Source organism: Sapajus apella, unplaced genomic scaffold, assembly GCF_009761245.1.
Source record: "Sapajus apella isolate SASKATOON/1434 unplaced genomic scaffold, GSC_monkey_1.0 scaffold109, whole genome shotgun sequence".
NCBI lineage: Eukaryota > Metazoa > Chordata > Mammalia > Primates > Cebidae > Sapajus > Sapajus apella.
Genome location: NW_022437049.1, coordinates 2,628,493 through 2,647,121, shown reverse-complemented (window position 1 = coordinate 2,647,121; position 18,629 = coordinate 2,628,493).

Below are 18,629 nucleotides of genomic sequence, written 5' to 3'. Positions count from 1 at the left end.
ACTGTAATCCCAGCACTTTGGGAGGCCAAGGCGGGTGGATCACGAGGTCAAGAGATCGAGACCATCCTGGTCATCATGGTGAAACCTCGTCTCTACTAAAACTACAAAAAATTAGCTGGGCATGGTGGCATGTGCCTGTAATCCCAGCTACTCAGGACGCTGAGGCAGGAGAATTGCCTGAACCCAGGAGGCGGAGGTTGCGGTGAGCCGAGATAGCGCCATTGCACTCCAGCCTGGGTAACAAGAGCGAAACTCCGTCTCAAAAAAAAAAAGAATAAAGGGCAGGTGTTGGGGGCCACATCGATTGAGACCTGGGCCTTGGAGTGAATGGCGACCTGTGGCTCTTCCATCGGAGAAGTTCCAGCAGGTGAATTCCAAAACACATGGAGAAGCCCAGTGCTTGTAAAGACAGTTTATGTAAAAAAGTACTGCCCCAGCCCTGCCCTAACTCCAGCCCCAGCTGACAAAATAAGCTTGGCTCACTTAAAAGATTCTCCTTAGGCTGGTCACAGTGGCCCACGCCTGTGATCCCAGCAGTTTGGCAGGCCATGGTGAGTGGATTACTTGAGCCCAGGAGTTTGAGACAAGCTTGGGCAATATGGTGAAGCCCCATCTCTGCAAAAAAATACACAGATTAGCTGGCCATGGTGGTGCTCACCTGTGGTACCAGCTACTTGGTAGGCTAAGGTGGGAAGAACACCTAAGCCTGGGAAGGTCGAGGCTGCAGTGAGCCATGACGGCACCACTGCACTGTAACCTGGGTGACAAAGTGAGACCTTGTCTTAAACAAAATTCTCATTAAAAATTTAAAATAATAAAAGCCAACTTCTGTTGTCAATATAAAATATCTCCTTAAAAACTTTAGTGTTTCTTTGTCCACTTTTCTTTGGGGTCTGCTGATGCGTTGGCCTGGCGTGGCTGGGTCCCATGCCTTCTTCCCCAGAGCTTACTTTCCTAAGACAGTCCTTAGAGTAACCTGGCCAGCCTAGGAGAAGCCCAAAGCAAGCGCTTGCCCCTTCACTGGAATCCATACAATAATTATTTAATGTCTCCTGAAAGATTTCAAACTCCTAACAGGCAGACCGTGGGCTACCCCACACTATCTCTGCAGCTTTATTCATTCATTTCTTTTTCACCAACGCTGTACTAGCAAAATTGGTGCTTGGGATCCAATTGGGCACCCATACGATCTCTGCCCTCATGGACCTGACAGTATAGGGGAAGATGCACATTAATCAAATAATCACACAAACACGTAATCAATAACTATGGTGGTAAGTCCTGTGAAGGAGACCAGCTCAGCGTGAGAGTGTGTATCAGGGAACTGGCTCTGGCCAGGCCTGTCTAAAGCAAACATCCCCTACCGTGGCCCTGCCATGTGTCTCTGGCCTGGATGGCCTTCTCTGCTTCTTTCCATCCATCCTAAGCCTATTTGTCCAAGTCAGGTCACTTCTTTTCCATAAATCCTGACAGTTTGGCCTTGGCGATCGCTTCCTCCTCTTTCTCCTTTTAGCAGGACCACTCCTTTGGATCTTAAGGACTGTGGGAACTTCCTGTCAAAATGGTGCCATGCATTCACTCTTTGATCACTAAGTGTTGACAGATAAATATTCTGAAAAGATAACCAAAAATACTTCTTCAGACTCAAAAACGAGATTAGCATCTTTGTGGACAAGCAGTAGGAGCACAGAGGGGTGAACGGGGCTAAAACTGCAGCCTGCTGGGCTTCAGGTCTGGAGGCAGGCAGTGGAAGCTGGGGAATGGAGGACTAAAGGAATGCTATTCAAGATAGTGGAAGGGACCAGAGACAGGCTCAGTGCCTGGAGGCAGGCAGTGAATTAGGGCTCCCTTCTTACCTGTGAAATCAGGCTGACCAACCTCTGCCAAGAGGCAGGAATTTCCAAAAGCTGCAGATGATAAGAGGCTGGAGAACAAGACATTGCTTTGTGACCAGAAGCGGAGACCAGCTACCCTTTGCCTCTGAATCCAGATCTACAGAACCCTCAAATCCCTACAGGCCAGGACACTCTCACCTGCCATTCAAGGATCCAGTTCTGTATTGGGGGCCTAGAGGGCTGAGTGGTGACAGTCACAAAACTGCTTGTTAAGGAAGAATGTGTACAGAGAAAAAAGAAAGACAGAACAAATGAAAAAGCAAGTACCCCAAGCCTCCGCAATTCAAATCAGCCTGTATATCAGAATTCCAAAACACATGGAGAAGCCCAGTGCTTACAGACAGTTCACAGATTTAACATTCGAAATACTAATTTGCTCCAGATGAAATTAATTTTATAGAACAGTCTGACAAAGACTCTTCAATCAACATGCTTAGGTCTTCAGTCAATATGCTTAGGATGTTAAGGATATAAATGAAGGCATAACTTATGCAATCTACATGTGGTATAAGCAAAGGGCGTGACCTGAAACAAAACTCAAGCTTTGTAGCCCCACCGTAAACTTTACTTGATTCCCACATAAACTGAATTCAACAACTTTATTTGGTCCCTTCTTACTTCCTGCCTCTCCAGGCTGCCTGGAATGCAGCCATGCCATGAACCAAGAGGATGGGGACACTCCCTAGAGATGGTGGAGAGCTTGGAGGTAGGAGCCCAAGACCCAGAGGGTTCCATGGGAAGGAGATGCCCCATCAGCCCTGGACTTTTTGGCTTGTCTTGAGGTTTTTAGTTATAACTGAACCTAATCCCAATTATATACACAGAGCCATGCTATCTTTTTATGTGCATGTATCTGTTTTCTTAGCTGGATTATATGGCTCTTGAGGGGGAAAGTGGTATCGTAGAACTTTTTGGTATCTGCTTAATATCTAGCTTTATAGTACTTGGTTTTCACAATGGCCCAGCCTAGGACCAAACTCTAGTGAGTGTATCTTACATGTTGGCTTTCCAACATGCCCTAGACCAGGGGTCAGGTAACTTTTTCTATAAAAGGCCAGATAATAAGTATTGTAGGTTTTGTGGGCCACACGGTTTCATCACAACCCTGCCATTGCAGCATGAAAACAAAATGAGTGTAGCTGTGTTCCAATAAAACTTCATTTGCAAAAAAGAGGCAGTCGGCCAGAATACGCCCACAGGCTGTAGTTTGCAGGGCGCTGCCATGTATCACTGCCTACCTATTCCAGAACCTTGAGGTCTCCTCTACAGGGGAATGGGAGTTTCTCCTTCCTTTGTCCAAGCCAGTTCTCTGGGTCTGCCATGCCATTCCACAGTCCCCACAGAGGTTTCACAGCTGAAAGAGGCTGCTGACAGACAAAACCCTGACTTGTCACAGCCCTAGGCCAAGTCTGTCCTTGCCAACATTTCCCTCTCTGTTCGGGGATGTCCAGCTATTTCTTGAAGGCCTCTTGGCTGCAGGCTTCCCAGCATGCCCTTCAGGTCCCAGCCAGGATGCTCACCAATTCCTGTGCTCTAGGACGTTGAGACCTCATTGTCCCTTCCACCACTGAAATGGACCTCTTAGGAGGAAAGGTAACTCAGCAACCTAATCACCCTAGGGATGATGCACCTGCCATACATCCATGCACTACTGATGCAATAGAATAAAGCCATGATGTGGAGCTTCAGGCCTTCCAGTGGCAGAAGAACTAGGTACGTGGTGACCTAGAGTGTCTATGCACAAGGCTGGTTAACCTAACCTATCACAGGAGATGGTCTTGGGGCTGGGCTGCCCTGCCCTGCCTCCAGGAACATAACAGAGACTCCCCTAAGGCTGGAACTCATTTAATGGTCCAGCTAGTAATAATTTGGCCCAGTGGGGCTCTTGGTCAGTTTCCTATAAGGACTCTTCCCAGAAGAGACCTTGACATTTTCTGTTTGTCTGGCCATGGGGCCACTAGCAAAGGTATATGTGCTACTGACCACGTGTCATAAAAACAGACTTGTTAGTTCTCTCAACTTTTGCATCCCTCAATGAACCCCTTAATCAGCTAGTAGCAGTTCTCCATCCCACACCCCTCCAGCCAATGCTCCAAAAGCCACATGGAACTTCTGCAGGAGGGATTTGGGACCCTGCCAGGTTACTGTGCATGAGTCTGCAGATACCACTACCTCCCAGCCAAGGTTCTTCCAGTTCTCTGCCCCTACACTCTTCCTCTCCCTGGTTTTTCCCTCACCTTACTGTCATCCAACTAATGGCCAACTAATTCTGACAAAGCTACTTCTTGTTTGATGTAATCACTGGGGAGAGGGTGGGGAGGAATATTTATTTCGCTAGAATATCAGGAATCATGGATCAGCTATGCAGAAAGTTTTGGGAAACCAAGTAGATTCAAATGACTCAGATGCGACTCATTTCTTCTCACTCCAGTTATGTTGGTTTTCTAAAGCACTGTAGCCCTGGAATGCACAAGCAATTTCTCTTTCTATTTTGATCTTTAAAGAGGTTGAAAAAGTCATCACTTTTATTTTTGATTTCAAGTATTTTTATTCTAGTTTCCATTAGAGTTTTATTTATTGCTGCTGGATAAAAACTTTAAAAATATGATTATGTTTTAATTTCTGTCTTCTAGGATTGGATCAATAGAGATACAATACTGGGCATATAATGAGAAAATGAATGAAGTGTATCATTCTATCATTGTGAATTCATCACAGTGAGACTGGGATAGGAGGAAGCTGAAGGGGAGCCATGAGTATCTGTTCATATTTGACTCTGGATCTCTGACCCAGCAAATACTTAGGAGTCCATTTTAATAACCTTTTTTTAAAAGTAGTTTTAGATGATAGAAAATTTGTAAAGATAATACAGGTTTTTCATATATCCTTTACCCAGCTTTCCCTAATGTTAACATTTTACATGACACAAACACTATTTCCAAAAGCAGAAAATCAACACTGATGCAATACTGTTAACTAAACTACAGATCTTAGTTGAATTTCACCAGCTTCCTCACTAATGTACTTTTTTATTTTTTGGTCTGGGATCCAACGCAGAATCCCACATGGATTTAGTCATCAGGCCTGCTTGGTCTCCTCTGGTCTGTAACAGTGTCTCAGTTTGGGATTTTATCTGATGTTTTCTTATGATTAGATTGAGATTACTCAATCTTGGCAATGCTCTCTCTCTCTCTCTGTGTCTTGTTGGCATCCATGATGTCAGTAGGTTTTATTAGTTGTCAGCCTTGACCACATGATTAAGGTGGTTTCTCCACTAGAAAGTTACTATTTTATGCTTTGTGAGTAATGAATATATTGTGGGGAGATACTTTGAAACCATGCAGATACCATGTTTCTCATGCTTTTGCCTACTGGTTTTGCATCCCTCTAGGGTTCTTGCTTATTAGCGTGATATTTGCCCAATGATAATTTTCTATTTTCCTCATTCCTCCTATATTTAGTAATTGGAATTCTGTAAGAAGTTGTCCCTTCTCTACCAATATTTCTTTATTTAATTATTTACTTATGACAGTATGAATGTTTATGTCATTCTACCTAGTAATCTATATTTATATAATCGAATCTTCTCATTTTTAATAGTATTACTTGACTTCTCCCATGTTTGGCATTGGGAGCTCTTCCAGGCTGGGGCCTGTGTCTCTTGTCATGCCCCATCTCTTTCTGAGCACTTCCTTACCTTCTGGCATAAGATATTCCTGGCTCATGTCATATTTTTCCCTGCCCTAACCCCGGAATCAACCATTTCACCAATGAATGCTCCTTCCTTTAATTGGAGAATGGTATTTAGGAACCAAGATCTGAGCAGTAGGCATACTCATTACTAAAGGAGTGCCATTTCTTCTAAGTGTCCTCAGCAGCAGACAGACACAGAAAATGCACACACACACACTCATGCCTCTATTAATTTCTGTATTCATCTATCTGTATCCACATTATGTTTATTAATTTCTTCAATTCTAGTGTAGACATAAAATAACTTCAGAACTGAAGAAAAATTTCCTGTGAGAAACAAATTTACTGACTAGAATACAATATTTACATACAATTATTTCTGTCTTTAGCCCTGTAGCCAGTGAAAATAGTAAAGTTGAACTTATTTAGTGTTTAAGGGTCATTCTAACATCTTTTTGTGTGTGTGAAATGCCTGTTCATGACTTTCCTTCATTTTTTATCAGGTTTTTGATGTTTTGCCCTTCAGTTTTTGAGAGTTCTTTATATTGCAGAAATATTAACTCATGGTTAGTGCTATATGTTGCAAATAAGTTCTCCAATGATGTCAGTTATCATTTGAATTTGTTTAGGGTGATTTTTTTTTTATTGTCATGAAGACTTGTTTTTTAAGACACGGTCTCACTCTGTTGTCCAGGCTGGAGTGCAGTGGTGTGATCATGACTCACTGAAGCCTCAACCTCCCAGGCTGAAAAGATCCTTCCATTTCAGCCTCCTGAGTAGCTTGGACCACAGGAGCATACCACCACACCTGGCTAATTTTACATTTCTTTTGTAGAAATGGAGGTCTCTTTACGTTATCCAGGCTGGTCTCAAACTCCTGGGCTCAAACGATCCTCCTACCTCAGCCTCCCACAGTGCTAAGATTACAGGCAGAGGTAACTGAGTTAACCTCTTACCTGGGTTAACAGAAATTCACCCAGTTGTTCTCCAGAATTTTAATGGTTTCATATTTTATATTTAGATTTCTAATCCATTTGAAGCTTATTCTTACATGTGGTGTCATGTGTGGTTCTAACTGTACCCTTTTCCAAGTGGAGATCCAGTTGTCCCAGCACCACTTATTTAAAAACCCAACTTTGCTTTGGAATTTGAGATGCTACCTCTATTATACACTAAATTTCCATATGAACTTAGGTCTATTGATTTTCTACTATCTATTATTTTCTACTAGTCTATATTTATATTCATGTACCAATGTCATGCTTTTAATTCAAAGAGGTTTATGGTATTTTTTAATGTCCAGTGAAGCCAGTGTCCTCCATACTTTTTATTTTTCAGTGTTTTCCATCCACTGTTGTAGGCCTGTTTTTCCATATGAATTTTAGTATCAACTTAACTGAACACTCTAAAAAAAGGCTTGCTGGTATTTTTATTGGTAATTGCATCGTATTTCTCCTATAACCTAGAGAGAACTAATCTCTTTACAACTTTGAGTCATCTTATTCAACAACTGGAGCTACCTTTCCCACTTCTTAAAGTCTACTTTTGTGTCTTTCAAGAATGTTTTTGAAGTCCTTTTTGTAGACTTTGATTGTTTCTAACCAGAATAAGCTTAACAAAGTTTATACCAAAGTATTTAATCTTTCTTATTGCAGTGATAAATGAAATTTTCTCTACTATTATTTCCATTAACTGGTTATTATTTGTATATGTAACAGATATTGGGTTTTATATGTTAATTTTATTTTTTATTTGTAATATTTATGGACACATAATAGTTGTACATATTTATGAGGTACAGGTATTATTTTGATACAAGCATATAATATGTAATGATTAAGTCATGGCAATTGGGTATCTATCACCTCAAACATTTATTTGTGTTGAAAATATTCCAAATCACAGGGCGCGGTGGCTCAAGCCTGTAATCCCAGCACTTTGGGAGGCCGAGGCGGGTGGATCACGAGGTCAAGAGATCGAGACCATCCTGGTCAACATGGTGAAACCCCGTCTCTACTAAAAATACAAAAAATTAGCTGGGCATGGTGGCACGTGCCTGTAATTCCAGCTACTCAGGACGCTGAGGCAGGAGAATTGCCTGAACCCAGGAGGCGGAGGTTGCGATGAGCCGAGATAGCGCCATTGCACTCCAGCCTGGGTAACGAGCGAAACTCTGTCTCAAAAAAAAAAAAAAAAGAAAAGAAAGAAAATATTCCAAATCTACTTCTCTAGTCATTTTGAAATATATAAAAAATTATTAACTCTAGCCACACTATGGTACTACCAAATACTAGATCTGATTCTTACTATATAATTGTATTTTTATACCCATTAATCAAGACTTCTTCCCTTCCCAACCATATGTTAATTTTATACCCTGCTACCTTACTGAATTTTTTGTTGTTTGAGTTAGTTTTTATCATTGATTTCTAAGGTTTTCCAAGTACAGTAGCTGTCATGGGCTGAACTGTGTTTTCTTAAATTTCATATGTTGAAGCCCTAAGCCTCAGTACCTCAGAATAAGACTGTATTTGGAGACAGAGCCATAGAGAAGTGAAGTTAAAATGAGGCCTTTGGAGTGAGCCCTAATCCAATCTGATGTGTGTCCTTATAATCAAAGGAAATTTGAACACACACAATAGGCAACAGGGACAGGCCTGCACAGAGGAAAGACCATGTAAGCGAGAAGAGAGCCATCTCCAAGTCAAAGAGAGAGGCCTCAGGAGTAACCAACCCTGCTGACACCTTCATCTTGGACTTCTGGCCTTCAGAACTTGAAGAAAATAAATTTCTATTGTTTAAGCCACCCAGTCTGTGGTATTCTGTTATGGCAACCTACCAAACAAATACACTAACCTATTGTCTGCAAATTGGGATAGCTTTTTTAAAAAACCCATTCTTATGTTACTGAGGCAGGGGTCCCCAATCCCCAGGCCTGTACCAGTACCGGTCTGTGGCCTGTTAGTAACTGGGCTGCACATCAAGAGGTGAGCAGCGGGAGAGTGAGCATTACCACCTGAGCTCTGCATCCTGTCGGATCAGCAGTGGTATTAGATGCTCATGGGAGCTCAAACCCTATTGTGAACTGCGCATGCAAAGGATCAGGGTTGTACTCTCCTAATGAGAATCTAATGCCCAGTGAAACCATCCCCCACTTCCTTCACCTAGGGGAAAAATAATCTTCCACAAAACCAGTCCCTGGTGCCAACAAAGGTTGGGGACTGCTATTCCAAGTGATTTCTCTCATTTAATTGTATTAGAACACTGGCATAATGTTGAATCACAGTGGAAATAGTCCTGATCTTTAAGGATGTACCTTTGGTGTTTTGCAGGGGTTATGATTACATGACCCACAGCTGAAGGAAAAAAATAAGTATAGCTAATATTTATTGAGCAATTGTAATTTCCTTCTCTGTCTTCACAGAGCATCCCAGCAAAAACCCACCTCATTTTATCCCAAATGAGGGAAAAGCAGCTACATGCCTGATTTGAGTTTTGGATGGTAATAGTCCCAGCCATTTTGAATTAGTCAAGATTGTCTTTGTACCCCATCACAAAACTGTGCCCTAGTTTTTCTTCTTACACAAATCCATAGGAGAGAGCTCACTAGGCAAAATCTCTGAGAACTCCAGATTTTTCCTTGGGAAAGTTTTATGGCATCGTCCAATAAAAATACAACATGAGCCACATGTATAATTTAAACTGTTTAAATTGTCACTTTAAGAACATTAACATTTTGGGAGGCCAAGGCAGGCAGATCACCTGAGGTCAGGAGTTTGAGACCAGCCTGCCCAACAGGACAAAACCCCATCTCTACTAAAAATACAAAAAATTAGCCAGGCCTGGTGGCGTGTGCCTGTGGTCCCAGCTACTTGGGAGACTGAGGCAGAAGAATCGCTTGAACCTGGGAGGCAAAGGTTGCAGTGAGTGGAGATCACGCCACTGCACTCCAGCCTGGGTGACAAGAGCAAAACTCCATATCAAAAAAAAAAAAAAAAAAAAAAAAAGAACATTAAAAGAAAGTGGGTTAAATTAATTTAACAATATATTTTATATAACCTAATCCATTTGTAACATTATCACTTACATGTGTAATTAAATTTTACATTTTTTTCACACAAAATCTTCAAAATCCACTGTATCTTTTACACACACAGCAGATCTCAATTTAGACTGCACACTTCATGTGCCCAATAGCCACGTGTGGCCGCTGGCTACTATGTTGGGTGGTGCAGGTTTAGGACAATTAGAATTCCTATTTCACCATGAAAAAATGAAATTATATTTATTGAATACCAAGGCACCATAGTCCTTTTAATACACACGATCTCATTTAATCTTCATTATAATGCTATAAAGTTGGCATGACTGTCCACATTTTACACATAAGCAAGCTGAAGCTCAGAGACATTAACTAGCTTCCCCAAGTTCACACAGTCATTTGACTTCAAAATTGATGCTATCTAACCACCTGGGAAAGAATAATTGAGACTACAGGAAGAGTAGGGAAAATACAGCCAGAAATCGCTCCATTCTCACAGGAAAGGGAAGAAACGGCAATTATAACTGACTAGGAGCACAGTTTCCTCTGCTGAGAAGGTTTCCAAAGACTTCTAGTCCCTCCTCAGTACTTGCTGTCTGCACGCACATTGCATACTTGACTATATCCTGAACTGCTCTCTCAATAAAAATGAGGTACCTCAATGAGATCTTCATTGTCTCAAAAGCAGGGATGTAAATTTCTATTTCTCTCCTTGTGTCTTCTACTCAGTAGAGATTGTGGGCATGATAGGTGCTCATGACTAATTGATAAAACAATAGGAAGCTTCTGCGTCTGACCCTGAATCTTATCCCATGGGCAATCTTTAGAAACAAAAGTGTATTTCCTATTTGCCTTTCTAAAGTTTTAGTCCTGTTGCTCCAGTTCCAGGCAGTCAGTCTTGGAATGGAGACAGCTTTCTTTGTTCCACATATGAGCAAGACTTCCTGGTGGGAACTGGTGAATTCATTATATCTTGTCCCCTGCACATGTATCTCTTCTTGGAGTTGTGAGCCAAAAGACCAGAATGTAAACATTCAGAACCTCCGCTGTTTCACAATTTTAACATTTTATCCAGAGTCAGCTTTGTCGGTATCAAAGTTTACAGGAACCAGAGTCCACAGCCTGTTGGTAAATGGGCAATCAGGAGAGCCCGTCAGTCACTTGGGAACAGCCAGGCATAAATTTTCTCCTGGCCACAGCCTCCACCATGGCTACAGCTGTGTCCAGCACACATAGTGGTGCTAAAACAAATATCTGCTGGAGAGAAGTTGGATGGATGGATGGATGGATGGATGGATGGGTGGATGCATGGAAGGATGGATGGATAGATGAATGGAAGGATGGATGGGTGGATAGATGGATACATTAATGATAGGCCAACAAATGAATGGAAGAATGAATGTAAGGATGGATGAATGGATGAATGGATGGGTGGGTGGGTGGGTGGGTGGATGGATGGATGGATGAATATACGCATGATTCCTGCTGCATGTGTCTGAAGTAGGAATCTGTAATCTGTCCATTTTTCCAACTCCTTTGGTAACTCTGATAATTGGCCAAGGATGGAGCAGCCCTCAGTCCTGTCCCCTGGCCCTGCAACTTCTGGACCCTTCACTTTGTGACTAGGAAGGGAATCAGAATCTCCCTTTTTACTGTGAGTTAACATTAGCTGAAAAACTATAGCTTGTTTACTGAGAGGAGTTTTCTAGATTCTCCCATTCAGAGATGATAAGCTGTCAACTCTCAGTTTAAGCTTGCTTGGTCTGAAACATTTAAAATTAGATGATTTTTATAAAATCTGGATTTCTGAATTTTCTTGGGAATAAAAAGAGAGAGAGAAAAAGAAGTCCTGGTAGAGTTGGGTCCTTATTCTTGCAAGGCACTACAATCAAGACCCAGAGAGAAGAAATCATTTGGATGGATTCAGGTTGCTAGCCAAGGACAGACAATCCAGATTCCCCAGTGCCCAGAGAACCAGGTTCCCATGTCTTTTCCTGCTGCATGTTAACTATCAAAGCAAGTCAAGAAGACAGATCCAAAATGTGTTCAAGGAAAATGAAGTAAGAAGTTAGCTGATTAAAGCATGGTTATCATCATCATCACAATCATCATCACCTTAAAAAATATAGAGCATGTATTATTTATAAAGTACCCTCCCAGGCAACAGAATAAGAGACACAACAAACGCCTGACAAGGATATTAAGGAGAAAAATCATTTAAGGGTTATTTCAGAACGTGTGATAATATGAAGTAATATGCTACCACACTTCCGAAAATATCACACATGCACTAAGCAAACAGATCATTTAGTAGAAAGAAAAGAACTTGATGTTTTCTCAAAATGGATAAAAATGTATCTTGGATATTATTTTGTTAGTTGATACGTAACAAAATAACAAAATAAACTTAATCAGCTCAAAACTGTTAGATCCAAAGGAAACAGAAGACCTAGGCCATTTTCAAGTCATAGGCAATCTCTAAACTTTATTTTACGCCAGAAACTTACCAGCCTTTCGTAATGCCCAACCAAATCTTTGTTGTGAATTGCATCCCACTTCCCCCCGCCCCCAGTTGTCCCTTTCCTGCTCTTCCCTCCTCCCTAATCCTCACTCCTGAATCAAACTCTTGATCCAGAAGGATCAGACAAACTCACTAATATGGTTAGGCTTTGTGCCCTACCTAAATTTCATCTTGAATTGTAATCCCCATAATCCCCACGTGTCAAGGGAGAGCCCAGGTGTAGGTAATTGAATAATGGGGGTGGTTTCCCACATGCTGTTCTCATGATAGTGAGTTCTCATGAGATCTGTTTGTTTTATGGGGGGCTCTTCCCTCTTCTCCTTCCTGCCATCTTGTGAGGAAGGTACTTGCTTCCTAAGGCCTCCCCTGCCATACTAAACTGTGAGTCAGTTAAACTTCTTTCCTTTATAAATTACCCAGTCTTGGGCAGTTCTTCGTAGCAGTATGAAAATGGACTAATACTCTCACTAATGTTGAAATGTATGTGACTTACACAAGCGTTCAGGGTCACAACTTCCAAAGGTGCTTAAGCTTTAATGGATTTAAGAACTGCATTTGTAAGTGAGCATTTCTAAAGTGTATCAAGGCTCACAGGACACCCACACTGGGGGGTATATTTTTTCCCTATGTCCCTGAAATCACTCCCACCCAACCCACATCCTTCTCTGCAGTCACCAGTCTCCCAGCAGGCGCTATACCAGCCAGGACCTGAGACAAACCCTGTCCCAGTGTCCTGCCCTAGGGGCCAACGGTCCCTGGTCAGAACTTTTAACTTGCTTCCCCCAGTGCCCAGGGATTTCGATTTCAATGGGACAGTCCTGGTCCACGTTGTTAAGTTTGACAACAAACCTTTGACTGACAGGATGGCTTTTGGCAGGAGCTGACGGGCCTTATCTCTGCCCACGGCTAAGTCAACTCATGGTAGCAAAACAGCAAAATAAGCAGATGCTGCCAGTGTCACCCAGTTTGCTGACACTTACTATTTTCAAAGCATTTCTCCATCAATTCCTCACTCCCACCAACAGCTCCTATGATAAGCATCATAAGCCCAAGTTTTCAGAGAAAAACACATGGTCCAGAAAGTTCACATGACCAGCCTTGATCACATAGCCCAGCCGCTGTGGACTCTGGCAGGGCATCTGAGTCAGCCTCAGGATCGCTGCTTTGCAGCCTGTCCACTCTGTGGGACAATTCCAAAGGATGGCCACACACATCTGGAAAGTCACAAGCAGGTCAGTAGCCCAAGAATTTGCCCAGCTGGTTCATGGAGGTCACCTCTACCTGGGAGGTGGTTGGTGAGTATCCACACAAAGGTACGCGCCTCAGAAATGGACAGTTGGAGGCCAAGCACAGTGGCTCATGCCTGTAATCCCAGCACTTTGGGAGGCCAAGGTGGGCAGAACACCTGAGGTCAGGTGTTCGAGACCAGCCTGACCAATATGGCCTCCCAAAGTGCTGAGATTACAGGCATGAGCCACTATACCCAGCCATCCTCCACTCACTTCTAAGTAAGCATTTATCAATAATTAGGCAGCAACTGCAGCAGCTGAGAACAGAAAGAGGAATTGTATTCTGGATAACTGAGGCTTCCCTCCACTGAGGGTCAGCCCAGCATCTGATACAGTGTCTAGGACTGCCTGGGGGGCAAATGAATGAATAAACCCTTTTAAAAATATGATTTTAATTCAACAATTTTTAAAATTTATTTTTAAATGTTTTACCTGTCATTGACTTGAAGCTCATAATTTAACAAATTTTAATATACCCTATCCTAAAGTGCAGTGATACTTCTCTGCAGATAGAACTTTATAGAAAGATGTGGGATTTTGCATGAGGAAATGCAACACCTGTTAGCTCTGTGACCCTGTGCATCCCTGCCTCTGCAAACCAGCGACAGGACGATGTGAATCTCATAGGCTGTGATGAGCAGGAAACGAGGCAGTGTGCAGAGAAACTCTTCATCAACTGTAAAGTACTATGTACATATTGTCATCCTATTGTTCTCTGGACAGGATCAACACAGAAAACAATCTTTTCCTAATAATTCAAGACCACTATTCCAAGCATCGGCCACCACAGTGTTCTTTAATTACAGCTGCAAAAGACATATGAACACCGTCCTGGGTAATAGCAGAAATGCCCTGACCTCCATACCACCCACCCCCAGAGATGCAATGCATCTATGGGTTGGGGCACCACCCAAGGATCTGTCCCCCTAAAACATCCCTGGGTGATTCCGATGTTCTATAGCAACTGCATTTATGCGTCAAACACTAGCTCTCCCCTTTCCCAAGTGAGGGACAGCATGGGTAACTGTTTATCCCCCTTCGCTCTGAATCTGTAGAATCATTGTATTTTCTGTTCCATTATCACCAAGTATCCTCTGCTTGGCCTTGGGACTGTTCACTGCTTGCCACATGAGCGGCTGCCTAACTGCTGCTTCTGCAGATGACCACAGCTGCTTTCACCCCTCGGTGCCCCACCCCTCTCCCACTCTCTTCTTCTCCATGTCCTGCAGCTTCTCCTTTGCCCCACAGATTCCGTAAAAGAAGACTGGCCTTTGGCAGATCTCACCAACACAGCCTGAGATCCCAGTGCCCTGGGCTTCTATCTGCTGAGCAACCCCACCCAGAACTGGGCCAGTCTGGTTCAATAGTATCTCCTTCTAGTACCTGGGGAGGCGAGGGGTTGTTTGTTGGACTGGTTGGTTTTCTTCTGGAAGGCTTTGACGCAAACAGTTCATGTGACTCAATGCCTGACAGACCAAGAGGAAAGAACAAATTGGCATTTGTAGGGGGTTATCGAGGGGGAATTCTTAGAGAAGGGGGAATCAGAGTAGGGTTTCCACAGGCATTGCTGGAGCGTTTGGCTAATAAAGCTGGCCCCGCTTCTCCAGGAAAAATGCAAAACGACTTGCAGTTGATGTTGCAAACACTTCACTAATTCATGCTAAGAGCAGCAGGGAGAGCACACTTGCAAATCCACATTTCATTTCTTCCATAACATCTATCTTCAACCTTTTGAGTTTTTGCAGACACTAATAGCCCAAAGGGAACTGAGGCTCATTGTTAAAGGCAACGCCGGCCCCAGAGAGCAAATGAACAAAGGATTCTGAGACCAGATGGAAGGTTTCCTGGATGCTCTCTTGCCTGCTCCATGTCTTTCTGTCCCCTCTCAGCACTGCAGTCCACGTTGCTGATGGCTTCACTGTGATCTTCTCACAGCAAGACTGACTTGGAATACTTAGGTCCTGCAGATTAGGTCAGGTATGGATTCGTAGAACATGTGAACAGATAGTCTCTCTGTTTTCGTACAGATTAGTTTGCTAGGGTTGCCTCAACAGAGAACCACAAAGTGGGGGGCTTAAACAGCAGAAATTGGTTGTCTCACAGTTCTGGATGCCAGAAGTTCAAAACCAAGGTGTTGGCAGGGTTGTTTCCTTCTGCAACTGTGAGAGAATCTGCTCTGGGCCTCTCTCCTGGCTTCCAGTGGTCTGGCAATTTTTGGTGTTCCTTGGCTTGTGGAAGGATCATTCCCATCTTTGCCTTCATCTTCACATGCCTTCTCCCTATATATGGGTCTGTGTCCAAATTTCCCGTTTTTGAAGGACATGAGTTGTACAGGATGAAAGGCCCACCATACTGCACTATGACCTCATCCTAACATAATCACTTAATGTCTGCAAGGATCTCCAAACACGGTCACATTTTGAGGTGCCAAGAGTTAGGACTTCCATATATGAATTTTGGGAGGACAAAATTCAATCCATAACACTATGTAACTGACCTGGTCCTCTTTATGGACTCCCACTTGCTGAATAGTGTGTGGTGGGGAGGGGCAGGGAGGTACAAGGTATAGCCAGTGTGATGGTTAATTTTATGTGTTAACTTGGATGGACCATGGGGTGCCCAGATTAAGCATTATTCTGGGTGTGCCAGTGAGAGTGATTCCAGGTGAGGTTGGCATTGAATCAGTGGACTCAGTAGATTGTCCTCCCAATGTGGTTGAGTATATCATTCAATCCACTGAGGTCTGAATAGAACAAACAGTAGAGGGGGAATTTTCCCTTTTATTCCTGCCTCCTGGTTGAGCCAGGACATCATCTCATCCTCTCATGCCTTCAGTCTGGAATTTACATTAATTTCTATGGCTCTCAGGAAATTAATGTAAATTCCAGACTGAGGGCAAACTCATCCTGAATTACACCTCTGGCTTTTCTGGGTATCCAGCTTGCAGATGGCATGTCCAGTGTGGGACTTTTTAAGCCTCTATAGTTGTGTAAGCCAGTTCTTCACTATATATAATAAATATTTCTAGATCTAGATACCCCCTCCCCCTACACACACACAGTTAGTTGCTCCTCAACTTAGGGTAGGGTTATATCCCAATAAATCCATAGTCAAGTTGAAAAATCATAAATCTAACCATTGTAAATCAGAGATTGTCTGTATAGGTCTTTTATTGGTTCTGCTTCTTTGGAAAACTCTAATACGCCCAGTCCAACAAAATAATTTCAACAAGCTTTCCAGAAAATGTTTACCTCTCTAAGAAAAAGCAAATGATCGTATCTCAGACCCCTCCCCTTCCTCTCCCACATTCCTCTCTAAGATGACTGAGGGTTCATGGCAGACGAGGTGGCTTAATAAGCCTTGGCTTCCAGAAGAGTTGATTCTTCCAGCATGCTGCCCTAAGCCAGCCTGCCTTCAAGGCAATGTCCCTCCTCTTCTGGTTGCTGCTTGTCCTGCTGTTGTTGGAAGCTTAGGTCAATAGCTGCTGGAGTCAAGACCCATCTCCTGGGCATCCAGGCCCAGGCTGTCCACTCTAGCCTTGCCCTCTCAGATTACTCTTCCTGGAGCTAAGGTCAGGCTGCAGCAGGCATGTGGTCCTTGACCCAGGTGGTCTACCCAGCTGCCCAAAGCTACAGGAATACGTGGTCACCCCATTCTCCACATGAACTGGTTTTCAAAAATCACCTCTTTTATTTTTAAAGGGCACTGAAAACCTTTGTAATCAGGGCCCTGGCCTGCCATAGTCTAGCAGGTGCTACATCAGTCCCTGGAGGTTACCAAGGGCTGGAAATGGCCTGTGCTTTGTTAGGGGGAACTGAAGTGATCTGTGTCTTCTAGTTTCCTTTTTCTTTCAGTTTTGAGATGCCTTTTGCCGTCTGCCACCTCCTTTTAACTTCCTCGACAGGCTCCAAGTTCCAAACCAAACTGAACTAAGAGAAAAGATAGACATCCCTCCTTATTGCTCTTGTGATTGGGCCAGAGGCCACTGTCAGTTGCCCTGGGGACAGCCAGTGAAGCGAAAGGGAGGCCAGATGGTTTCTGGTCCTCAGGGTTCCTTCCTCACTTGCATCTGCTGTGAAGGCCTAACACGTGCAGAACCAAGGATCTTACAGTATCAATGAGAAAACCAAAACATCACGTGTGCATGTGCCCTGAGGCACTAATGCAGCCCTTGTTCAACTTCCAAGGAAGATTAAGACATTAATTAATTACTCAAGCATCAAACAATATGAATGAAAACAGAAGCAGGAAGGAAGGAGATGTGTTCACTCACTCTCATCTTTCTCAAGTGGCTTTTTTTCTCATCTCACTGCCAGCCCAGCAAACTATTTCCTCAATTGAACTTTCACAGGACCAGATCCCATGGCTACCTCTCATTCTTCTTTTTCCATGAATTCTGTGCAGTAGGGAGCACTCTTTTATTATTATTTTTTTTTTTTGAGACGGAGTTTCGCTCTTGTTACCCAGGCTGGAGTGCAATGGCGCTATCTCGGCTCACCGCAACTTCCGCCTCCTGGGTTCAGGCAATTCTCCTGCCTCAGACTCCTGAGTAGCTGAGATTACAGGCACGCACCACCATGCCCAGCTAATTTTTTGTATTTTTGGTAGAGACGGGGTTTCACCATGTTGACCAGGATGGTCTCGATCTCTTGACCTTGTGATCCACCCGCCTCGGCCTCCCAAAGTGCTGGGATTACAGGCGTGAGCCACCGCGCCCGGCCGAGAGCACTCTTGATCACAACCACACCAGCTAATGTTTATCCTATGCTTATGATGCCAGGCAGCCTTCTAAGGTCTTTACACTTTTTATCATAATTCATCATTTTAAAAAACCCTATGAGAGAGGCACTATTCTCAGCCATAATTTATAAAGAAGGAAATGGAAGCATAGAGAGGCTGTGTAACTTGCCCAAGGACACACAGGATGTGGTGGAGCCAAGAACTGCTCTTGGGCTTTCGTTTCCAGAGCTCATGTTCTCCCTGGCCAGCTTCTAGCAAGAGGGAAAGGTGTTTAGGTCTTTGATGCAGACTCTGGAAGACAAGTTGGTGGGGGTGGGAGTGGGATAGCAGAATTTCCACGTGCACAAGGATGAGCTGTTTTTCTTTCTTAAACAGGGTCTTACTCTGTCACCCAGGCTGCTGGAGTGCAGTGGTGTGATCACACGGTAGCCTCCATCTCCCAGGATTAA